At 44.7% G+C, this 26,182-nt stretch overlaps 1 long non-coding RNA gene across 1 annotated transcript; it reads left to right on the top strand.

The window, feature by feature from the left end:
- The first annotated feature begins 1,849 nt into the window (after positions 1-1,849).
- On the top strand, positions 1,850-24,336 carry LOC120994159. Its single transcript, XR_005777337.1, has 3 exons — positions 1,850-1,860; positions 7,249-7,255; positions 24,179-24,336. It is a non-coding gene; the product is annotated as an uncharacterized LOC120994159 (long non-coding RNA).
- The last annotated feature ends 1,846 nt before the right edge of the window (positions 24,337-26,182 follow it).

Below are 26,182 nucleotides of genomic sequence, written 5' to 3'. Positions count from 1 at the left end.
ATTCTGTGGGTGCTGGCACAAAATATACCAGACCTAAGCCAAGTTTCCCCTACTCTTTGTAAGCAACTCCAGAAGGTTGGCACACAAAACCACAGCTGTGTGCAGGATCTGCAGGATTAAAAATAAGCTGCAGGCGTTCAAATACAAACATAGATACCAGAGCTATATATTAGCAAATGAGGCGGCATTACTGGATCCTTTGGGAAAATACAACTAGCCAGCATTCCCAATCAGAAGACGTCTGTCCCCCTTCTCCTGGTCTTCTTTGTGGCAACTAGTCAACACCCCCAAGCAATACAGTGTTCTTCACATCATTAGCAGCTTCTTCTTCCCCTTCAAGACTCCTCCTTGTCCTCTACTCCATTGTGAAATATCTATAATGGAATGTGTGGCCATGAAAAAACTACTCTCAAACAGCAATTAGCTTGTCTACAAGCTGAACCCTCACCTGGCCAAATTGCTGGAGGTGCAGTCACTGCCATACCATGTAGTAGAGTCTACTATCACGTGGTGGAGAACATGGACCGCTCCTGCAATTGCCGCTGTGCAGCAAGATGTATGACATGGTGGACACCTGGAGCAACCGTTACGGGCAGGGACAGTACATTTCTTTCATAATCCACCGGGTCAATGTTTTTAGCAGCAGCGACGAGACAGCTCCCCAGCAACAAGGCCACCCCCCAAATTTTATACAGAGGGGGCACACAGGACTTTATTACTATGGAGAGGGCACAGAGGGCATTACTACTATGGAGGGGCACAGAGGGCATTATTAATGTGAAGGGGGCACAATGAGCATTTCTACTATGGAGGGGGCACAGAACCAGAGGGCATTGCTACAATGAAGGGGGCACAAAGGGCATTATTACTGTGAAGGGGGCACAGTGGTCATTATTTCTGTCAATGGGGCACAATGGGGATTTCTACTATGGAGGGGGCACAGAGGGCATTACTAGCACAGTGGGTATTACTACTATTAAGGGGGCACAATAGGCAGTATTGCTGTGAAGGGGGAACGATGGGCATTATTACTATAAAGGGGGCACAATGGGAATTATTACTATGAAGGGGACACAATGGGGATTATTACTATGAAGGGGACACAATGGGGATTATTACTTTGAAGGGGGCACAATGGGAATTATTACTGTGAAGAGGGCACAAAGAGGGCATTACAACTGTTAAAGGGACACAGAAAGGGCATAACTACTGTGAGGGGGCACAATGTGGGCATAACTACCTTGAGGGGGCACACATCTGTACAAAACTAATGTGAAGGTTTTACAATGAGGGCAATACTACTGTGAGGGGGTACAATTTTTTTAAAGTATTGTGGGGGATTTCCAAATAAAGGACCCACCTCGGGTGCCAAACACCCTAGGCACGCCACTGTTGTCAACCCACCAACTCCAACTGGCAAGGTGAACAGCGACAAAGGCCGCAAAATCATGGCTGCGCTTAACCTGTTGGAAATAACACATGCTCCTTGCATTGCGCACATCATTAATCTAGTCGTTCAATGCTTTCTAAATAAGTGCACTGGCTTGCGCAAGGTACTGGCAATGTCCAGGAGAATGTCCAGCCATTCTTATATCGCGAGGAACACTTTACTGGACTTGCAGTGACAGAACTGCCACTATACCTCTTAATCTGCCAACTCACTGGAATTCAATATTGCACATGCTAGAGCATCCGTACAAGCAGTGGAAAGCTATGAATGATTTTGTCATGCACCAGACCACCTCAGCAGATAGCATGTGTTGTTTCGAGATCAGACAGTAGCAGCTCATGCTGTTCGTGAATTATCTCATTCCCCCTATATTTATCCTAGAACAGACGGTGATCCTTATGCAGCCGCAGGTGACAGCGGAAGAACAGCTAACGCATCTTGCTGTCTGCTTTGTAACTGTTGGAGACCCACAAGAAAAAACTCCCATGGAGGAGGATGAGGATAAGGAGCTTCCACTGGAGAAGGAGTCAGAATTGAAGGTTGATGTTGATTATGATGACGATGACAACGGCCATGACTCCTAATTTTCTCAGTGGAGGCGGAGATGGAAAGAACTGGCTCCTCAGGAACGCTGGCCAGAATGGCGAGCTGTATGCCTGCTTGATTGCTTTGACATTGACAGGCGACATCAAGCATTCTGATGATTACTGGATAGTCATCCTTTTAGACTCTTGCTATCAAAGCAAAATAGGGGAATGTACACAGTGTTAGTGATAGACGAACATCGGCCGGGATGATGCGCAAATGGCGGGCCCCATTCACTTTAATGGCAGGCGAACCTGAAAAACCTTTAGGTAATATTTGCAGCCACCAAATACTTACAATAAGTGCACAAATCATCCCACAACATAAACAGTGACGTACCAGAGGGGGATCAATGGCAAAAATTCCCACAAAAAATATGTATTTTAATCAGGGGCCAATTGTCAGCATCTTAAAGGCAAACTCTCAAAAATGTGCCCTGTTAAAGCCTAGAAAATTTTTATTTTAGGCCACGGGAGTACAGGCCTCAAACATTAGGCATTGACCGGACAGAAAACATCAAGTGATTATGTGGCTGGAGGTATATTAGACGGTCATTGGATATCAATTTTACTGCAGGCCAGTGGACTGCAGGCCCCAAAAATTATTAATTCACCGTACAGAAAAGAACAATTGATAATGTGGCTGAAGGTACATTAGTGTCACGAGGGTATCAAGAGCCACGTCTGACTCCGTTATACCCGGGGTCAGGAAGTCGCAGCGGGTGGCTGCGCGCTCTATATCTAAAGATCACGTTGTTTCTTAGTGATTGTTTTCTGTGTTTGCCTTGCTATCCTTTTTGTCTCACTCAGGGATCCGTAGCTTCTCCTCCTCAGCTGTTTCTTGTCTGCCACTCCCAACCTCCTTATATTCTCCCCTCACACTTCTCTAGTTGCCAGTTATAGAGCTTCCTGCCTGGACATCTATACTGACCCACTGGAGTTGTGAATCCTGGTTGTCGTTCCAGAGTGCTACCCTCCGGATCCCTGTTGGGCTTATTGTTGTCTCCTGTTGTCGCCCACCTGGGATTATATGTTGAGTCTGTGTTGTCTGTCCTCCCCTTGTTGTTTTCCCTTAGAGCTAGTGGTGCGGACTAGTGTTCCCATCGCCCTGTTCACTATCTAGGGCTCAGCTCAGGGAAAGCCAGGGCTTTAGGCACGTGATCGGTGTACGGATGAGGAACCCGTCTAGGGACGTCAGGGCAGCCAGGTGCCAGCCGCCAGGTGAGTCAGGGGTCACCACCTTCCCTCTCACTTGGGCAGGGCCTTCCTCGTTCCCTCCCTCTGTGTCACGTATGTGATAGCCACGCCGACCGTGATAATTAGGCGGTCACCGTATAACAATTTTACTGTTGGCCAGTTAGATTACAAGCCCCAAAAATTATTCATTCACCGTACAGAAAAGAACAAGTGATTATGTGGCTGGAAGTACATTAGGCGGTCACCATATAACAATTTTACTGTTGGCCAGTTGGATTACAGGCCCCAAAAATTATGCATTCCCCGTACAGAAAAGATCAAGTCATTATATGGCTGGAGGTATAAGACAGTCAATGGATACAAATTTTACTGCAGGCCAGTGGACTACAGGCCCCAAAAATTATTAATTCACCGTACAGAAAAGAACAAGTGATTAGGCGGTCACCGTATAACAATTTTACTGATGGCCAGTTAGATTACAGGCCCCAAAAATTATGCATTTACCGTACAGAAAAGATCAAGTCATTAAGTGGCTGGAGGTACATTAGGCGGTCACCGTATAACAATTTTACTGTTGGCCAGTTACATTCCAGGTCCCAAAAATGATGCATTCAACGTACAGAAAAGATCAATTCATTATGTGGCTGGAGGTACATTAGGCGGTCATGTATAACTATTTTACTGTTGGCCAGTTGGATTACAGGCCCCAAAAATTATGCATTCACCGTGCAGAAAAGATCAAGTCATTATGTGGCTGGATGTATATTAGACAGTCAATGGATATAAATTTCACTGCAGGCCAGTACAAATACATGTCAAATACATATGTTTAAAAGAACTAAAAATATAAAATTGGATTAAAATTATGGCTAACGAAATCCCCCCTCTTGAAAAAAAAAAATGTTAATAGGTGAAATTAAATTAAATGTGGTCATCACAGGTGTTGAATTCTTCCGAGATCCATGCCTCATTCATTTTTAAAAATGTGAGGTAGTCCACACTGTCCTGAGCTAGGCGAGTGCGCTTATCTGTCACGATCCCCCCTGCACTGAACGTCCTTTTGGACAGGACACTCGACGAGTAGCAACCCAAGAGTTCCATGGCAAATTGTGCCAGGTATGGCCACAGGTCAAGCATGCACACCCAGTAGTCAAGGGGTTCCTCGCTTCTCAGAGCCTCCACATCGGCCATTAACCTGATGTAGTCGGACACCTGTCGGTCTAGGCGTTCCCTGAGGCTGGATCCTGAGGGTGGCTGTCGATGGGTAGGCTGCAAGAATGATATCATATCCGAAGTGACCAACACATCTTCAAACACCCCTATTCTTGCATGCGCGGTAGGATTGGTACCCGCAACAGTTTGTCTGTGGGTGGGAATTCCTCTGCCAGCGCCAACAACAGCAGAATGCATCATCTCTCGAAGCAAGGCATGGGAATGCTGCATTCTGACAGCCCTCTGTGATGCTGGTAACATGTCCGCCATTTAAAGTTTTTACCAGGGGTCTAAGTACGTTGCCATTCAGTACTGGTCCTTGCCCTTTATGCTTTTTATACAGGGGTTCCTCTTCAAACACTGGAGCATGAAGGCCCCCATTTGCACTAAATCAGAAGCGGTGGAGCGGCCTGGCTCCTCCTCATCGCCCAGGAGAATGTCGTCCTCGGTCTCCTCCCCCATCCATGGACAACACCAGGGATCCCAGAAAAGTTTAAAGCCTGCTCTTCTTGCTCCTCCTCCTCCCACCAGGCACTATCCTCCTCTGACTCTTCTTCAGACTCCTGCTGACTTGTCTCAGATGGAGTAGCCACCCCTGGGAATTCATTCAGCATTGCGACTTCCTCATCTTCCTGTTCTAGCTCCTCGACGGCTTGATCAATGACACGACACATTGCACGCTCCAGAAAGAAAGCGTAAGTTACGATGTCAATGATGGTGCCCTGGCTGCGACTGACCAGTTTGGTGATCTCATCAAATGACCGAAGAATTCTGCATGCATAACGCATGAGCAGCCACTGGTGCGGTGAAAAGAAATCAAGCTCCCAGAACCTGTCCTGCTGCAGAGTTCGTACAGGTAGTCATTACGGCACATTGCTCCTGCAGCAGCCTATCAAGCATTAACAAGGTGGAGTTCCAGCGCGTCAGGCAGTCACAAATCAGACGTCTGATGGGCAAGTGGTGTCGCCACTGAACGTCAGCAAGGTGAGCCATGGCCGTTTAAGATCTTCTAAAATGGCCAGAGATTTTCCTGGCCTACCGCAAGATGTCCTGGACCCCGGGGTATTTGGCAACGAATCGCTGCACGACTAAGTACAGGACGTGTGCCATGCACGGCACGTGTGTCATTTTGACCTGTTTCAGCGCTCTCAGCAGATTGGCACCGTTGTCGCACACCACTTTACCAATTGTCAAATTGAGCGAGGTTAGCCAATGATCGGCCTGTGACCGCAGAGCTGAAAGGAGTGCAGGACTAGTGTGGCTCTTGGCTTCCAGGCACAACCACAGCCGCAGCACAGCATGGCAACGTCTCACCTAGCACGTCGAATAGGTTCTGGGGAACTTGGGGGGTGCAGTGGAAGAGGCGGTAGCAGTGGAAAAGGAGGAGTCAGCCGAGGAGGAGACAGAGGATAGAGTAGGAGGAGGAGAAGAGGCAGGCCTGCATGCAATCCGTGGCGGTAACACCAAATCCACACAGGTGCCAGGGGTTGCATGCTTGACAGCCGTCAGAAGGTTCACCCAGTGGGCAGTAAAATTTATGTACCTTCCCTGCCCGCATTTGCTAGACCACGTATCTGTGGGAAGATGTATCTTGGCACCGACACTGTGTACCAGAGATACATTCACTTGCCGCTGAACATGGCCATATAGCTCTGGGATGCCCTTCTGGGAGAAATATTTCCTTCCGGGGACCTTCCATTGCAGTGTGCCAATGGCCCCAAATTTTCTAAAGACCAGTTTATAAGGCAACAGTTGGTGGGCTAGCAGTTCCGACAAGCCGGGGGTCAGCCGTTGAGCAAGATGGTTATCCGGCGTCATCAACTTTTTACGTTCGAACATTTGGGCAACGGAAGCCTGCCTTTTGCCAGATGAACGCGATGATGGCACGGTGGAAGGTGGAGTGGAGGACAAATGGGAGGAGAGAGGAGAAGGAGAAGAGGCAGGACGTGGAGCGCCGGGAGTGTTGCTCCCATTGGGCTCGGTGATGGGAGGACAGGTGCCTTCTTAAGGCAGTCATCCCTAGGTGAGTGTTGGGCTAGAGGCTGCAGATGGCAACACTATTGTCAGCAGCTGACACATTAAAAAAAGCCCACCCTGCGGAGCCATGTGCCGACGTCCTGGGAGCGCCAAATGTGACCGTGCATGGTGGTTGGCTCGCTCCAGATACATTTGCAGTCAGCTTTTTGCCTCTTGTGCACTGCAAGATCGGCCTGCTTATCCTACTTCTACCCCTTATGTTCTTCTCTGTCTCTCCCTCTGAAATCCCCTCCTTTTCCTCTCTTGCGGGCACCCATGTGACATCCATCGACATGTCATCATTGTCACTTCACCACCACTGACATTAGAGATCTCGGAGTAGGCAGCAACAGTGGGGACCTCCGTCCTTGGTCTGATATGGGTACTGCCGTCAGACCGCTGGGTGGTGGAAGTTGCTACCTCCTCTTCCTCATCCGATGCCAAAAATGGCTGCGCATCGGTAAGGTCTGGGAATGGATGGGAAAATAATTCCTCTGACTCGAGTGTAGGGGCTATGGTGGTAGTGGTGGTGGTGTCTTTGGGGGTGCACACAGCAGAGAGTGAGGAGGGTGCAGATACAGAGGATGAGGAGGGTGCAGAAGCGGAAGGCTGAGTGAGACACTCAACCAACTCTGGTGCGTCCTTTGACGTAAGCGCATGCACCTTATGCAACTTCCCACTTAGGCTCCGGCCTGGTGCATTTTCCAGACCCCTACCACCCCTGCGGAATGGCCTGCCTCTTCCTCTGCCTGTCATTTTCAAAATGACCCTTTGACAAAGTCCCTATAGAAGAGCAGTATTTGTGGAAGCAGGTATATAGAACCCCTTAATGATTATTTTCTGGAAGCAGGTATATCAAGCCCCTTAATCAGTTTTTTGGGGGCAACAGGTATATCACACCAGTTGCAATTAGTTGTTCCAATAGCGTTTGTCCCTCTGAATAACTGCGGTATGGCAGCAGAACCGCACACAACTGCTGTACAATACAAATGCACTATATAGCAAGTATATTACAGGTATATCACATTTCTGCTTTAATCAATTTTTTGGGGGGCAACTGGTATATAACACCAGTTGCAATTAGTTATTCCAATAGAGTTTGTCCGTCTGTAAAGCTGCGGTATCTCAGCAGAACTGCACACAACTGCTGCACAATACAAATGCACTATATAGAAAGTATATTATAGGCATATAACACCCCTTCCTCAATAATTTTTTTTGGGGGGCAACTGGTATATCACACCAGTTGCAATTAGTTGTTCCAATAGAGTTTGTCCCACTGTATAGCTGCGGTATCTAAGCAGAACCGCACACAACTGCTGCACAATACAAATGCACTATATAGAAAGTATATTAAGGTATATCACACCCCTTCCTCAATCAGTTTTTTTGGGGGGCAACTGGTATATCACACCAGTTGCAATTAGTTATTCCAATAGAATTTGTCTCTATAATATGCACTATAATATACTTTCTATGTTAGAAAGTATATTATAAATATATCACACCCTCTGTATGTCACACCTATCGATAGCACTCCTATACCATTCCTTAAAAGGACATTTGTGGCCCTATTAGCTACCGTTTAGTGTCCTTAACAGTCTGTCCCTGCTCCACATAGCAACCTCTCCCTACACTGGCAAAAGACTGAATGTAAAATGGCAGCCAGATCAGGGGGTGTGTTCATGTGCTGAAACGTCTCTATTGGCTATCTTGTCCCACTTGATGGATGTGTCATGGGTCAAAGTTCTGCACAATGCAAAAGAATATGGCGCTGGGGGACATCGCCATATGTTCGCCTGTTCGGTGAATCATGAACGAGTTCGCCGCGAAATGACCGCCGAGCAAATCGCAAGGCCACCGCTACACAGTGTGACACAGCTTTCAGGAAGCATAACCTGCCGCCAGCATATCCGAAAGGGGGGTCCCTCTCTGCCCCCACAAAGTCACCCACCTCCCGCCACCACAGCAAAAGCATCAGCTGGCAAGTCAGTATCCTCAACATAATGGAACAGTTTTTTCATGTGCCACACCAGCCTGAGGCAAATCAGCAAGCGGAGACCTCAACAGCCAGGTTCAGGCCTATTCTGGCTTGTCTTCGGCACATACCCTGTTCCCTGACCCCATGGACTTCTGGGCAGGCAGACTAGAACAGTGGCCAGAACTGGCCCAGTACGCTCCCTGGCATGTTTTCTTTCTTGCCCAACCTCCAGTGTCATCTCGGAGAGGATTTTTAGCACTGTAGGGGGAGTGAACGCCCAAATGGACCGAGTTGTTCTCCACCAGCGTGCAAAACTTTTGTCAGAATGAACAAAGCCTGGATTTGGGAGGATTTTCACACTCCTCCAGCTGAGGCCTAAGAATAGACCTGGCCTTGCTGACGGTGCCCCATCTTATTACTGGTGTTGCCTGCCTACCATCATGTTGCCTGCCTTGATTATGTTCCGCATGGCTGCAGCTGCCTTCATCATGCCACTGCTGCTGCCTGCCAACATGTCCCATATAGCTGCTGCTACCGCCCCTGCCACAGCTGCTACTCCTCGCTGCTAATCCCCTATTGCCACCACTGTTAATGCTACACATCCATCACTACTACCACCACTACTACTATTCTGCTACCACTATTATTGTGGCCATGTGCCTCTTATTACCGTACTTACTGCTTCCAATTAACCCCTTTGGGACACAGCCTTATTTCACCTTAAGGACCAGGACATTTTTTGCAAATCTGACCAGTATCACTTTAAGTGGTGATAACTTTAACACGCTTTGACTTATCCAGGCCATTCTGAGATTGTTTTTTTGTCACATATTGTACTTCATGACACTGGTAAAATGAAGCAAAAAAAATTCATTTTTATTTATAAAAAAATACCAAATTTACCAAAAATTTGTAAAAAATTGCAAATTTCCAAGTTTCAATTTCTCTACTTCTATAATAACATAGTAACATAGTAACATAGTACATAAGGCCAAAAAAAGACATTTGTCCATCCAGTTCGGCCTGTCATCCTGCAAGTTGTTCCAGAGGAAGGCAAAAAAAAAACTGTGAGGTAGAAGCCAATTTTCCTCACTTTAGGGGAATAAAAAATTCCTTCCCGACTCCAATCAGGCAATCAGAATATCTCCCCGGATCAATGACCCCTCTCTAGTAGCTATATCCTGTAATATTATTACACTCCAGAAATACATCCAGGCCCCTCTTGAATTCCTTTATTGTACTCACCATCACCACCTCCTCAGGCAGAGAGTTCCATAGTCTCACTGCTCTTACCGTAAAGAATCCTCTTCTATGTTTGTGTACAAACCTTCTTTCCTCCAGACGCAGAGGATGTCCCCTCGTCACAGTCACAGTCCTGGGGATAAATAGACGATGGGATAGATCTCTGTACTGACCCCTGATATATTTATACAGTAACAGTGACAGTGACCCAATCTGAGTATGTACCGTTAATAACCACCCTCTGTTTTCTATCATTGAGCCAGTTACTTACCCACTTACAGACGTTTTCTCCCAGTCCGAGCATTCTCATTTTATATACTAACCTTTTATGTGGTACAGTGTCAAATGCTTTGGAGAAGTCCAGATACACGACATCCATTGATTTGCCGCTGTCAAGTCTAGAACTTACCTCCTCATAGAAACTGATTAAATTAGTTTGACATGACCGATCCCTCACGAAGCCATGCTGATATGGCGTTATTTGCTTATTTCCGTTAAGATGCTCTAACATAGCATCTCTCAGAAAACCTTCAAACAGTTTACCCACAACAGATGTTAAACTTACCGGCCTATAGTTTCCAGGTTTGTTTTTGGACCCTTTTTGAATATTGGCACCACATTTGCCATGCGCCAATCCTGTGGGACATTCCCTGTCAGTATAGAATCTGCAAATATCAGAAAAAAGGGTCTGGCTATGACATTACTTAATTCCCTTAGGATACGGGAATACCTCCAAACATAGTTATTACTTTACATTCCCCATATGTCTACTTTGTGTTTGGATCATTTTGGGAATTATATATTTTTTTTTTGGGGGGGGATGTTACAAGGCTTAGAAGTTTAGAAGCAAATCTTGACATTTTTCTGAAATTTTCAAAAACACAATTTTTAGGGACCAGTTCAGGTCTGAAGTCACTTTGAGAGGCTTACATAATAGAAACCACCCCAAAATGACCCCATTCTAGAAACTACACCCCTCAAGGTATTCAAAACTGATTTTAGAAACTTTGTTAACTCTTTAGGTGTTCCACAGGAATTTATGAAAAATAGAAATACAATTTCAAAATTTCACTTTTTTGGCAGATTTTCCATTTTAATAATTTTCTTTCAGTTACAAAGCAAGGGTTAACAGCCAAACCAAACTCAATATTTATGGCCCTGATTCTGTAGTTTACAGAAACACCCCATATGTGGTCGTAAACCGCTGTACGGGCACACCGCAGGGCCCAGAAGGAAAGGAATGCCATACGGTTTTTGGAAGGCAGGTTTTGCTGGACTGTTTTTTTTTTACACCATGTCCCATTTGAAGCCCCCCTGATGCACCCCTAGAGTAGAAACTCCATAAAAGTGACCCCATCTAAGAAACTACACCCCTCAAGGTATTCAAAACAGATTTTACAAACGTCATTAACCCTTTAGGTGTTCCACAAGAGTTATTGGCAAATGGAGATGAAATTTCTTAATTTCAATTTTTTGGCAAATTTTCCATTTTAATCCATTTTTCCCAGTAACAAAGCAAGGGTTAGGTCATGTGATATGTTTATAGAGCCGGTCGATACGGACGTGGTGATACCTAATATGTATACTTTTTTTTATTTATGTAAGTTTTACACAATAATATCATTTTTGAATAAGAAAAAAAATCATGTTTTAGTGTCTCCATATTCTGAGATCCATAGTTTTTTCAGTTTTTGGGCGATTATCTTAGGTAGAGTCTAATTTTTTGCGAGATGAGATGACGGTTTGATTGGCACTAATTGGGGTGCATATGACTTTTTGATCGCTTGATATTACACTTTTTGTGATGTAAGGTGACAAAAAAATGGTTTATTTAGCACAGTTTTTATTTTTTATTTTCTACGGTGTTCACCTGAGGGGTTAGGTCATGTGATATTTTTATAGAGCCGGTCGATGTAAGTTTTACACAATAACAGCTTTTTTAAAACAAAAAAAATGATGTTTTAGTGTCTCCATATTCTGAGCCATAGTTTTTTTTTTTTTGGGCGATTGTCTCAGGTTGGGGCTCATTTTTTGCGAGATGAGGTGACGGTTAGATTGGTACTGTTTTGGTGGGCAAACGCCTTTTTGATCACTTGCTGCTGTACTTTTTGTGATGTAAGGTGACCAAAAAATTGTTTATTTAGCACGGTTTTTATTTTTTACAGTGTTCATCTGAGGGGTTAAGTCATGTGATATTTTTATAGAGCCGGTCGATGCGGACGCGGCTATACCTAATATGTATACTTTTTTTTATTTATGGAAGTTTTACACAATAACAGCTTTTTTAAACCAAAAAAAAATGATGTTTTAGTGTCTCTATATTCTGAGCCATAGTTTTTTTTTTTTTTTTGGGCGATTGTCTCAGGTAGGGGTTCATTTTTTGCGAGATGAGGTGATGGTTAGATTGGTACTATTTTGGTGAGCAAACGCCTTTTTGATCGCTTGCTGCTGTACTTTTTGTGATGTAAGGTGACCAAAAAATGGTTTATTTATCACAGTTTTTATTTTTTATTTTTTACGGTGTTCATCTGAGGGGTTAGGTCATAAGATATGTTTATAGAGCCGGTCGATACGGAAGCGGCGATACCTAATATGTATACTTTTATTTTCTCCTATTTTTTACCAATTTTTTTTTACTTTACAGTATTTGGGGAAAATGACGTTTTTGTTTATTTTTACTTGAAACTGAATTTTTTTGGGGAAAACTTTATTTTTTCAACTTTTTTTTTCACTTTATTTTTTGTCCCACTTTGGGACTTGAACTTTTGGGGTCTAATCCTTTACAATGCATTCCAATACTTCTGTATTGGCATGCATTGGCTGTATGAGTTAGGGCTCATGCACACGACAGTATTTTGCGTTCAGTATACTGGCCGTTTTTGTAGTTCAGTATGCAGTACATATACTGAACCATTCATTTCAATGGTTCAGCAAAAAAACCTGAAGTGTCTTCGTGTGCATTCCGTTTCAGTATTTCCGTATTTCCGTACCGTGAAAAGATAGAACATGTCCTATTCTTGTCCGCAAATCACGGTGCTTGGCTCCATTCAAGTCAATGGGTCCGCAAAAAAAAGGAACACATACGGAAATGCATCCGTATGTCTTCCGTATCTGTTCCGTTTTTGCTGAACCATCTATTGAAAATGTTATGCCCAGCCCAATTTTTTCTATGTAATTACTGTATAATGTATATGGCATACGGAAAAACGGAACGGAAAAACAGAAAGGAAATGGAAACACAACGGAAACAAAAAATGGAACAACGGATCCGTAAAAACTGGACCACAAAACACTGAAAAAGCCATACGGTCGTGTGCATGAGCCCTTATACTGTGTGTATTACCGGGCGGCGGTGATCAGAAATACACATGACGTACCGGTACGTCATGTGTCCTTCAGTACCAGGACAACATCCCGGACCGGTGCGTCGTGTCCTGAAGAGGTTAAAAGGGAGAATTTTTCTAGGCTTGCTCAGAACAAGCCACTTTTTCTTCTGACAATTACCACTTGTACTTGTTGAATGGGCAGGCATTCTGACCCTGTCAAGCCATTTTTAACCGCTTGTTCCTGACATGAATTACTATTGCCATCATTGCATTCAAGAGCTTAGGGAGGGGGAGAGAAAAAGTTAAAATTAAGAAAAAAATTAAGAAAAGATAATGTTTTCCTACAATTCTAGTTGTACGAGACTAGAGGGTATTATATAACAATTTCCAGGGCAAATGGAGCCACTATAATTCGAACCAAATTGATTAGGGTCTGAACCGAAACTTTCAAAAAACTCTATGAATCAGAACTCAACGGAATCTCAAAAGTTTCACTCATCTCTAATTAATAGTATGAGGGTGTAACTATTATGGGTGAAAAACGCTGCAGTTGCTTCTGGGTTCTAGGTTTTGAGAGGGGACAAAGAGCAACTCTAAAACATGACTGAACACTAGTGCGTATTTCCTGTACTGTGACATAGTTGGATATTATACCTGTACTGTGATATCACTGTGTGCACTAACTTTTAGCTTTATTGCTGTGCTTATTAACCACCTCAGGACCACCGTACGCAGGATTGCGTCCTGGCGGCGGCCCTGTTATTCCTCCTGGATGCGCCGGCGCGTCCTCTCGCGAGAGGCGAGATTTCCTGTGAACACGCGCACACAGGAGCGCGCGTTCACAGGAACCGGAGGTAAACGAGTACATCTACAGCCTGCCAGCGGCGATCGTTCGCTGGCAGGCTGTAGATGCGATTTTTTTAACCCCAAAAAGGTATATTAGACGCTGTTTTGATAACAGCGTCTAATATACCTGCTACCTGGTCCTCTGGTGGTCCCTTTTGCTTAGATCGATCACCAGAGGACACAGGCAGCTCAGTAAAGTAGCACCAAACACCACTACACTACACCCCCCCTGTCACTTATTAACCCCTTATTAACCCCTGATCACCCCATATAGACTCCCTGATCACCCCCCTGTTATTGATCACCCCCTGTAAGGCTCCATTCAGACGTCCGTATGTGTTTTGCGTATCCACGGATCCGCGGATCAGCAAAACACATACGGACGTCTGAATGGAGCCTTACAGGGGGGTGATCAATGACAGGGGGTGATCACCCCATATAGACTCCCTGATCACCCCCTGTCATTGATCACCCCCCTGTAAGGCTCCATTAAGACGTCCGTATGTGTTTTGAGGATCCACGGATCCGCAAAACACGGACACCGCGGATCCGCAAAACACGGACACCGTCAATGTGCTTTCCGCATTTTGTGGATCCGCACATTGCCAGAACTATATAGAAAATGCCTTTTCTTGTCCGCAATTGCAGACAAGAATAGGACATGTTCTATAGGCTCTACAAAAAACGCAGTATTCGCTCGATCAGGCCTGATCTTGTGCGCACACTTGCGTTCAGTCCGCCCAACCGCAGTGACAGAATTTTTTTTTTTCTGATCACTACAAAAACACCGTAAAATCACTGTGGCACTATAAAGATCACTTTTGAGGGGCATGGCAAGTTCATAGAAGATTTTTTATTTTTTTTGTCACAAGTTAGCTGAAATAGTTTTTTTTTTTTGTTTGTTTTTTGTTTTTTTCTTACAAAGTCTCATATTCCACTAACTTGTGACAAAAAATAAAATCTCACATGAACTCACCATACGCCTCACGGAATCCAAATGCGTAAAAATGTTTAAACATTTATATTCCAGACTTCTTCTCACGCTTTAGGGCCCCTAAAATGCCAGGGCAGTATAAATACCCCACATATGACCCCATTTTGGAAAGGAGAGACCCCAAGGTATTTCGTGAGGGGCATGGCGAGTTCATGTAAAATTTTATTTTTTGTCACAAGTTAGTGGAATATGAGACTTTGTAAGAGAAAAAAAAATAAAAAATGTAACAAAAAAAAATAACATTTTCCGCTAACTTAACCAAAAAAATAATATTCTAGGAACTCGCCATGCCCCTCACGAAATACCTTCTTTCCAAATGGGGTCACTTGTGGGGTATTTATACTGCCCTGGCTTTTTAGGGACCTAAAGCGTGAGAAGTAGTTTGGAATCCAAATGCGTGAAAAATGCCCTGTGAAATCGTAAAGATTCTCATTGGAATTTGGGCCCCTTTGCGCACCTAGGCTGCAAAAAAATGTCACACATGTGGTATCGCCGTACTCAGGAGAAGTAGGGCAATGTGTTTTGGGGTGTATTTTTACATATACCCATACTGTGTGTGAGAAATATCTCTGTAAATGACAACTTTTAAAATTTTTTAATACAAAGCTGACAATTTACAGAGATATTTCTCTCACCCAGCATGGGTATATGTAAAAATACACCCCAAAACACATTGCCCTACTTCTCCTGAGTACGGAGATACCACATTTGTGACACTTTTTTGCAGCCTAGGTGCGTAAAGGGGCCAAAAGTCCAACGAGTACCTTTAGGCTTTACAGGGTGGCTCACAGTTTAGCCCCCCCAAAATGCCAGAACAGTAAACACACCCCACAAATGACCCCATTTCAGAAAGTAGACACCCCAAGGTATTCGCTGAGGGGCATATTGAGTCCATGAAAGATTGAACTTTTTGTCACAAGTTAGCGGAAAGGGAGACTTTGTGAGAAAAAAAAAAATCAATTTCCTCTAACTTGTGCCAAAAAAAAAAAAACTTCTATGAACTCGCCATGCCCCTCACAGAATACCTTGGGGTGTCATATTTCCAAAATGGGGTCACATGTGGGGTATTTATACTGCCCTGGCATTTTAGGGGCCCTAAAGCGTGAGAAGAAGTCTGAAATCCAAATGCCTAAAAATGCCCTCCTAAAAGGTACTCATTAGAATTTGGGCCCTTTTGCGCACCTAGGCTGCAAAAAAGTGTCACACATCTGGTATCGCCGTACTCAGGAGAAGTTGGGCAATGTGTTTTGGGGTGTCTTTTTACATATACCCATGCTGGGTGAGAGAAATATCTCTCTAAAATGACAACTTTGTATAAAAAAAATGGGAAAGGTTGACTTTTACAGAGATAATTCTCTCACCCAGCATGGGTATATGCAAAAATACACCCCAAAACACATTGCCCTACTTCTCCTGAGTACGGCGATACCACATGTGTGACACTTTTTTGCAGCCTAGGTGCGCAAAGGGGCCCAAATTCCAAAGAGTATCTTTACGATTTCACAGGGCATTTTTTATGCATTTGGATTCCAGACTTCTTCTCACGCTTTAGGGCCCCTAAAATGCCAGGGCAGTATAAATACCCCACAAGTGACTCCATTTTGTAAAGAAGACACCCCAAGGTATTCCGTGAGGTGTATGTTGAGTTCATGTAAAATTTTCTTTTTTGTCACAAGTTAGTGGAATACGAGACTTTGTAAGAAATTAAAAATAAAAATAAAAATCATCATTTTCCGCTAACTTGTGCCAAAAAAAAATATTCTAGGAACTCGCAATGCCCCTCACGGAATACCTTGGGGTGTATTCTTTCCAAAATGTGTTCACTTGTGGGGTATTTATACTGCCCTGGCAATTTAGGGGACCTAAAGCGTGAGAAGTAGTTTGGAATCCAAATGCGTAAAAAATGTTCTGTGAAATCGTAAAGATTCTCATTGGAATTTGGGCCCCTTTGCGCACCTAGGCTGCGAAAGAGTGTCACACATGTGGTATCGCCGTACTCAGGAGAAGTTGGGCAATGTGTTTTGGGGTGTATTTTTACATATACCCATGCTGGGTGAGAGAAATATCTCTCTAAGATGACAACTTTGTATAAAAAAATGGGAAAGGTTGACTTTTAGAGAGATATTTCTCTCACCCAGCATGGGTATATGTAAAAATACACCCCAAAACACATTTCCCTACTTCTTCTGAGTACGGCAATACCACATGTGTGACACTTTTTTGCAGCCTAGGTGCCCAAAGGGGCCCAAATTCTAAAGAGCACCTTTAGGATTTCACAGGGCATTTTTTAGGCATTTGGATTCCAGACTTCTTCTCACGCTTTAGGTCCCCTAAAATGCCAGGGCAACAAGTAGTTAGCAATTCATAATTCATAAATGGACAAAATCAAACAAAATGTAATTCATAATATACCATACCATTTCCATATACCATGATTGTTGTGATTAGTCTTCAAATCTATATTAATATCAAAACATACAGATGAATTAAACATATAAAAAATCAATAATAGCCATGATTGGAGATTGTCATTAAAAATAAGGTCATATGTGAAGACCAATAAAGTGACTCGTGCACCCAATTATTAATAATTAATGGGAGTACAGTGGTGTTAGGAGACTCAGGTGCGCTCCCCACAGGAGGGTCAACATGATGTTCAAAGAGCTCCAACTCCGGAGTTTAACGCTCAACACAGCCTGAGCTTGGTTGTTGTGTCAACTGTCACATTATACTTAAAGGCAATACTTTCTCTCATCCTACTACTGGTGTCACATATTCCATCAGGTTTTATTTGATATGTTACTCTAATCCCGTCATTTATATTCTTTTCTGTCTCTGTCATTTATTGTATGTAGGCTCGACTTCTACTGATATGAAAACTCGTTTAAATAATCATTGTTACATGATTTGCAAAAAGCATCTTGATTCACCTGTTTCTAAACATTTACTGAGTTTAAACACTCAGAGAAAGATCTAAGATGTATCATTCACCATATACCCCCTCTTAGGAGGGGTGGAAACCATATTAGCATGTTAAAGAAAAAAGAAATGCTGTGGATCTATAGACTTAACTCTCTTAGACCCAATGGTCTCAATGTGGATTATAAACTTGGGGTTTTGTTGTGATCTGTAGACTTGCTCCTATTCCTTCATGAATGCAGATAAAAAAAGTCATTAAATGTTTCCTCTGTAATATAATTGCAGTTGCCTGCCAGTGAGTGTCAGGCCCACAGACTGTACTGTGCCCACTGCCCACCACTCATATCGGGTGGCACAGTACCTTGCAAATAAAAAAGTCATTAAATGTTTTCTCTGTAATATAATTGCAGTTGCCTGCCAGTGTGTGTCAGACCCACAGACTGTACTGTGCCCACTGCTCACCACTCATATAGGGTGGCACAGTACCTTGCACGCATAGTACCACTAATCTAAAAAAAAATGACAGGCAGAGGCAGGCCACCCCGCAGGGGCCGTCGTGGTCGTGGTGCTGTGATTTCCTTTGGCCCTAGAATAATGCCCAGTGTTCACAGGCCACGTACCCTGAACTCGAAAGATTCTGAGGACATAGTTGACTGGCTTAGACAGGACACCCAATCTTCTACAGCTTCCGCTCGGAACCTTGACGCACCATCCTCCTCCAGCTCAGCTTCGGGCACCTCTCAAGTTACCACTCGCCCACCTGCCGCCACCACCAACACTAGCACCACAGCAGCTTCACTTGATGTGTCAGAGGAGTTATTTACACATCAGTTGGAAGAAATGAGTGATGCGCAACCATTATTGCCAGAGGATGTAGATAACAGGGATATGTCTCAGTCAGGCAGCATTACACACATGGACGTATCGTGTGATGATGATGATGTTGTACCCCCTGCTGCTTCCTTTGCTGAGTTGTCAGATACAAGTGAAGCGGTTGATGATAACGATGTGTCCATGGATGTCACGTGGGTGCCCGCTCGAAGAGAAGAAGAACAGGGGGAAAGTTCAGATGGGGAGACAGAGAGGAGGAGGAGACGAGTTGGAAGCAGGGGGAGGTTGTCGCAAGGAGCTAGTGGCACAGTCAGACAGCATGTATCGGCACCCGGGGTCAGCCAGACAGCACGCCAATCAACGCATGCTGTTGCCACCACCAGAATGCCGTCATTGCAAAGCTCAGCAGTGTGGCATTTTTTGTGTGTGTCTGCCTCTGATAACAGCAATTGCATTTGTAACCTGTGCCAAAAGAAACTGAGTAAAAAGTGCACTGGATGTCACTGATATTTTAGGGATGCGCACACTTTAAACAGGAGATGTGGCGCGGATAATTTTACTGTCCGCAGGGGACACCGTCTACAGAAAAACTGCACTGGATGTTACTGATATTTTAGGGATGTGCACACTTTAAACAGGAAATGTGGAGTGGATATTTTTACTTTCCGCAGGGGACACTGTCTACGGAAAAATTACACTGGATGTCACTAATATTTTAGGGATGCGCACAGTTTAAACAGGAGATGTGGCTCGAATACTTTAACTGTCCGCAGGGAACACCATCTACCGAAAAAGTGCACTGGATGTCACTGATATTTTAGGGATGCTCACAGTTTAAACAGGTGATGTGGCGCGGATAATTTAACTGTCCGCAGCGGACACCATTTACGTAAAAAGTGCACTTGTTGTCACTGATATTTTAGGGATGCACACACTTTAAACAGGAGATGTGGTGTGGATAATTTTACTTTCCGCAGGAAACACCATCTACGGAAAAAGTACACTGGATGTCACTTATGTTTTAGGGATGTGCACACTTTAAAGAGGAGATGTGGCGCAGATAATTTAACTATCTGCAGCGGACACCTGTCTACGGAAAAACTGCACTGGATGTCACTGATATTTTTAGGGACGTGCACACTATAAAAAGGAGGTGTGGCGCGGAAAAATTTACTGTTCGCAGGGGACACCGTCTAAGGAAAAAGTGGACTTGATGTCACTGATATTTTAGGGATGAGCACACTTTAACAGGAGATGTGGCACGGATAAATTTACTGTCCGCAGGGGACACGGTCTACAGAAGAAGTGTACTGGATGTCACTGATATTTTAGCGATGCACACACTTTAAACAGGAGATGTGTCGCGGATAATTTGTGTCCGCAGGGGACACTGCCTACGGAAAAAGTGTACTAGATATCACTGATATTTTAGGGATGTGCACACTTGAAACAGGTGATGTGGCGCGGATAATTTAACTGTCCGCAGGGGACACCGTCTACAGAAAAAGTGCACTGGATGTCACTGATATTTTAGGGATGCGCACACTTTAAACAGAAGATGTGGCGCGGATAATTTAATTGTCTGCAGCAGACACCATCTATGTAAAAAGTGCACTGGATGTCACAGATATTTTAGGGTTGCGCACACTTTAAACAGGAGATGTGGCGCGGATAATTTAATTGTCTGCAGCAGACACCGTCTATGTAAAAAGTGCACTGGATGTCACAGATATTTTAGGGTTGCGCACACTTTACACAGGAGATGTGGCACGGAAAAATTAACTGTCCACAGGGGACACCGTCTATGGAAAAAGTACACTGGATGTCACTGATATTTTAGGGATGCACACACTTCAAACAGGAGATGTGGTGGGGATAATTTCACTGTCCGAAGCAGACACCATCTATGGAAAAACTGCACTGGATGTCACTGATATTTTAGGGATGCGCACACTTTAAACAGGAGGTGTGGCGTAGATAATTTAACTGTCCGCGGGGACACCGTCTATGGAAAAAGTGCACTGGATGTCACTGATATTTTAGGGATGCGCACACTTTAAACAGGAGATGTGGCGCGGATAATTTTACTGTCCGCAGGGGACACCGTCTACAGAAAAACTGCACTGGATGTTACTGATATTTTAGGGATGCGCACACTTTAAACAGGAAATGTGGCGTGGATATTTTTACTTTCCGCAGGGGACACTGTCTACGGAAAAATTACACTGGATGTCACTAATATTTTAGGGATGCGCACAGTTTAAACAAGAGATGTGGCGCGAATAATTTAACTGTCCGCAGGGGACACTGTTTACGGAAAAAGTGTACTGGATGTCACTGATATTTTAGAGATGCGCACACTTAAAACAGGAGATGTGGCGCGGATGATTTTACCTTCCGCAGGGGACATTATCTCTGGAAAAAGTACACTAGATGTCACTGATATTTTAGGGATGCGCACACTTTAAACAGGAGATGTGGCGCGGATAATTTAACTGTCCGCAGCGGACACTGTCTACGGAAAAATTGCACTGGATGTCACTGATATTTTAGGGATGTGCACACTTTAAACAGGAGATGTGGCGCAGATAATTTTACTGTCTGCAGGGGACACCGTCTATAGAAAAAGTGTACTGGATGTCACTGATATTTTAGCGATGCACACAGTTTAAAAAGGAGATGTGGCACAGATAATTTAACTGTCCGCAGCGTACACCATCTACGTAAAAAGTGCACTGGTTGTCACTGATATTTTAGGGATGCGTACACTTTACACAGGAGATGTGGCGCGGATAATTTGACTACATGACTACTGGCATTACATTGAGGGCAGTACTTACCTGCACGTTTATTAGCAGCCACGAAACGTGCGAGTAGGAGACTCGAGTATTGCGCTCAAGCACATGCGGTACTCGGCCGAGTACCACCATGTGCCGAGCATAGCGATTCTCAAGCAGAGCTGGTATTCGGCCAAGCATGCTCGCTCAACACTAGTAGTGAAGTGAGAAAATTACAGCCCTTTTTGGAGAGTATTAGTGGCAAAAAAAAAAGTATTATTTGCCTTTCAGCGGTGCAGTTATATGTTCTAAAGCTTTTTTGGCCGCTCAGCGATGCAGTTATATATTCTAAAGCTTTTTTGGCGTGTATTAGTGGCAAAAAAAAGTATTATTTGCCGTTTAGCGGTGCAGTTATATCTTCTAAAGCCTTTTTAGAGTGTATTAGTGGCAAAAAATTGCTTATTAGCCGTTGTGTGGTGAGGTGAAAAAATTACAGCCCTTTTTGTGCATTAGTGGCAAAAAAAGTATTAATTGCCGTTTAGCGGTGCAGATTTGTCGTGTATTAGTGGCAAAAAAAGTATTATTTGCCGTTCAGCGATGCAGTTATATGTTCTAAAGCTTTTTTGGCCGTTCAGTGGTGCAGTTATATGTTCTAAAGCTTTTTGGGTGTTTATTAGTGGAGAAAAAAAGTATTGTTTGCTGTTCTGTGGTGAAGTGACAAAATTACAGCTTTTTTTGGGGTGCATTAATTTCCTTTTTATTTGCTTATTTAATGTAACGGTATGTCAGACAGAGAAGTGACAGACCCTGTGCAGGAGAGGGACAGAGGCCTAAATGTTTCTGGCACAGGCACAGGTCGCAGCAGAGTAAAGGGGTGTGGCAACAGGGGTCACTTCCAGAGGCCTGAGCTCTGTCAGCTAGCGGTCGTGTCTAGACCAGCAACCCAGAGGTCCTTGAATGGTTGACTCTGTTATCCACTTGGTCACAAGTGACATCATACACCCCCAGCCAAGAGTCAGTGGGTTCATCAGACACAACCCTTAGTTGGCATGGCCCAGAAGCAGGCCCCGTGCCCTCACCTGTCCTCAACCTGCCTCTGTTTTTTTCTGTTCCCTCAGCCAGAGTAGTATTATATGCTGTGGGCTCAGCTCCACTATATAGCAAGAACGAGCTACTAGAGGACAGTCAGCAACTACTTTCTAGCCAAGATATGGAGGAGACATCCGCCGCTTACTCTGGTAGGCGGGCAAGTAGTGATGCAGAGAGTGGCATGGGAGCTAGTGTTGCGAGCGGTCAGGCCCCTGACCCAAAGACCTTTGAGGAGGATATCAGTGACTTGCAGACAGTACTCGATGATGATGATGTAGCTGATCGCACTTGGGAGCCAGGTGAATTAAGGGCTTTATCATCATCGGGAGAAGAGGGTGGCAGCTTGCCTGTGAGGCTGCGGCGGAGCCAGCAAGTCGCTAGCGTGGCCGGGAGTCAGCGGGGGGTGCAGCAGTGGGAGGATGGGAGCCAAACGTGCCTGGGGTAGACCACCTGCTTCTCAGCAGCCTACCTGCCTGGAAAGTAGTGGTGCAGGGATTCACGGAGGCAGCGACGGTAGAAGTCAGTCAGTGTGAAGTTTTGGGGGAAAAATCACCTACTCTGCAGTATGGCAGTTTTTTGTTGAACTGCCGGAGGAGGTGAACATGGCCATTTGCCGAATCTGTGGGCAGAAGGTGAAGCGTGGCCAGGGTAACAATGTTGGCACCACGGCCCTGTGCCAACATATGCAGCATCAACATAAAGTGGCCTGGGAGAACCGTAGCTCCAATGTGGTAATCCTGCCTGTCATATCAATCGCTGCATCACCCAGTGGCATGCACCCGATTTCAGGCAGTCAATGTTCCACCACCTCAGCCGTAGGGAGTTGTCTGTCCTTCCAATCATTTACTGGTCCTCATGCTCCTCGCCGTCCTAATCCTCGTTGGTCATTCCGTCAACAATCATTTACCGAAGCAATTTCCTAGAGACAACAGTATGCGTGCACTCCAACGGCGCAGAAGCTGAACGGGCTCCTGGCCAAGTTACTGGTGCTGCAGTCCCTCCCTTTCCAAGTGGTGGACTCTGCACCTTTTATAGAACTGATGACTTGTGTCAAGCCGAGATGGAGAGTCCCAAGCCATAATTTCTTTGCCAAAAAGGCAGTACCAGCCCTGCACAAATATTTAGAACAGAAGGTGAGCTAGTCCTTGAGCCTGTCGGTGTCTGCAAAAGTGCACGGCAGCGCCGACGTGTGGAGCTGTAACTATGCTCAGGGATAATATATGTACTTTACGGCCCACTGGGTAAATGTGGTTCTTTCCTAGCCAAACCAGCAACTTGGCCAGGTGACTCCGCTTCCGCCTCTACGTTCTCACAAAGTTGGTCCTGCGACAATGTCCGCCTCTGCCTCCTCATCCTCCACCGTGTCCTCAGGCTCCACTGCAGGGAAAATTCACAGTGCACCTCCAGCATACCACATGTACAGGGCATGGCGGTGTCACGCTGTTCTACACCTCATTTGCCTGGGCGTGTCCTTCATCAAGAAATCGAATCCTGGATTTCTCCGCAACAACTCAAAATCAGAACCATGGTGACCAATAACGGGAAGAACATGGTGTCGCAGCTGCGTCAAGGAGGGCTGAGCCATGTGCTTTGCATGGCGCATGTGTTCAATCTGGTTGTCAAGCGGTTCCTGAAGTCTTCAACCCATCTGCAAGACATCCTAAAAATGGCCAGGAAACTTTGCATGCATTTCAGCCACTCATACACCGCCAAGCACACCAACATAGGCAGATATGCAACATTTCCCCCCGTTGAAATTCCACCCTCCATATGTTGGACCGACTATATGAACAGAGAAAGGCCATAAACAATATTTTAAAGATCCAAGCGGACAGGAGTACTCCTCTGTGTAACTTCGATGTCAGCCAGTGGCAGCTCATGCGTAACACCTGCTATTTGCTCAGGCCCTTTAAGGATGCCACGTTATTTGTCAGTCGCCTGGACTACGGAATGAACAACGTCATTCCACTGCTTCATATCCTGGAACAGATGCTGGTATATTCTGTCTGGTCAGGAGACTGGAGATGTGGTACCTACATCTCATAGCCACATGAGCCCTGTGGGAGCTGAACTGGAGGAGGAGAACATTGGAGAAAAAGAAATGTGTAGCGAAATGGGTGGTTTTTCTACACAGGTGACAGGAGAGGAGGAGCAGGAGCCGCTGGAGGAGCAAGAGAGAGATGAGGAAGACGAGGCAGATGACCCAGATACACCATGGCAGTATGCAGTGGGGATGGAGGCAGGGAGTCCCTCTGAGTCACTTGCGCAAATGGCCGGATGCATGTTCACTTGCTTGGGTAGTGACAGCCAAATTGCCACCATTCTGCAGAGGGATGACTTCTGGCTCTCCACCTTGTTGGACCCTCGCTACCGGTCCAAAAAGGGGGCATTTTTTACACCAGCTGAGAGGGAGGACAAACTAAATAGTGATGGACGAACATCGGCCGGGACGGTGTGCGAATACGATCAAATGTTCGTGAACCACAAGTTCACGGCCGGCCCCATTCACTTTAATGGCAGGCGATCCTGAAAAACCTTCAGCTCATATTTGCAGCCACCAAATACTTAGTATAAGTGCACAAATAGTCCCACAACATGGACAGTGACATACAGTTGTGTTCCAAATTATTCAACCCCCAATGCTGTAAAGGGTTTTAGGGAATTTAGTGTACATTTGTAATTGTGTTCAGAATGAAATCTTACAAGGACTTTTTAAAGAACCAAATGCAACTAAAATGACATCAATTGTTTTTGTAATACAGTATTAAATGTTTTTTTTGTGATTTCTTCATTGACACAATTATTCAACCCCTTAAAGACTACCACTCTTAAGAACATAGGTTCATTCAAGTGTTTTCGATCAGGTATTGAAAACACTTGTGGATGTCAAGGAGCAGCAATCAAGCATGATAAGCACCAATTAGGCAGATTTAAAAGGACTGTGATACTCAGCTCCTTCTAGACATTTACTGGTGTGTTTACAAACATGGTGAAGTCAAGAGAATGGTCCAGGAAGACAAGAGATGAGGTGATTTCTCTTCACAGGAAGGGCAATGGCTATAAGAAGATTGCAAAGATGTTAAACATACCAAGAGACACCATAGGAAGCATCATTCGCAAATTCAAGTCAAAGGGCACTGTTGAAACGCTACCTGGTCGTGGCAGAAAGAAGATGCTGACTTTGACTGCTGTGCGCTACCTGAAGCGCAAAGTGGAGAAAAGTCCCCGTGTGACTGCTGAGGAACTGAAAAAATATTTGTCAGATGTGGATACTGAAGTTTCAGCTCAGACAATAAGGCGCACACTGCGTAATGAAGGCCTCCATGCCAGAACTCCCAGGCGTGCCGCACCCCCTTGCTGTCTCCAAAGAATAAGAAGAGTCGACTGCAGTATGCCAAAAGTCATGTGGACAAACTACTAAAGTTTTGGGATAGTGTTCTGTGGACTGATGAAACAAAATTAGAACTGTTTGGGCCCATGGATCAACGCTATGTTTGGAGGAGGAAGAACAAGGCCTATGAAGAAAAGAACACCTTGCCTACTGTTAAGCATGGTGGGGGGTTAATCATGCTTTGGGGCTGTTTTGCTTCTACAGGTACAGGGAAGCTTCAGCGTGTGCAAGGTACCATGAATTCTCCTCAGTACCAGGAGATATTGGATGAAAATGTGATGCAGTCCGTCACAAACCTGAGGCTTGGGAGACGTTGGACCTTTCAAC

The sequence above is a fragment of the Bufo bufo genome, chromosome 3 (genome assembly GCF_905171765.1).
Source record: "Bufo bufo chromosome 3, aBufBuf1.1, whole genome shotgun sequence".
Taxonomy (NCBI): domain Eukaryota; kingdom Metazoa; phylum Chordata; class Amphibia; order Anura; family Bufonidae; genus Bufo; species Bufo bufo.
Note: the sequence above shows the minus strand (reverse complement) of the source record. Positions and strands in the feature narration are given on the sequence as shown.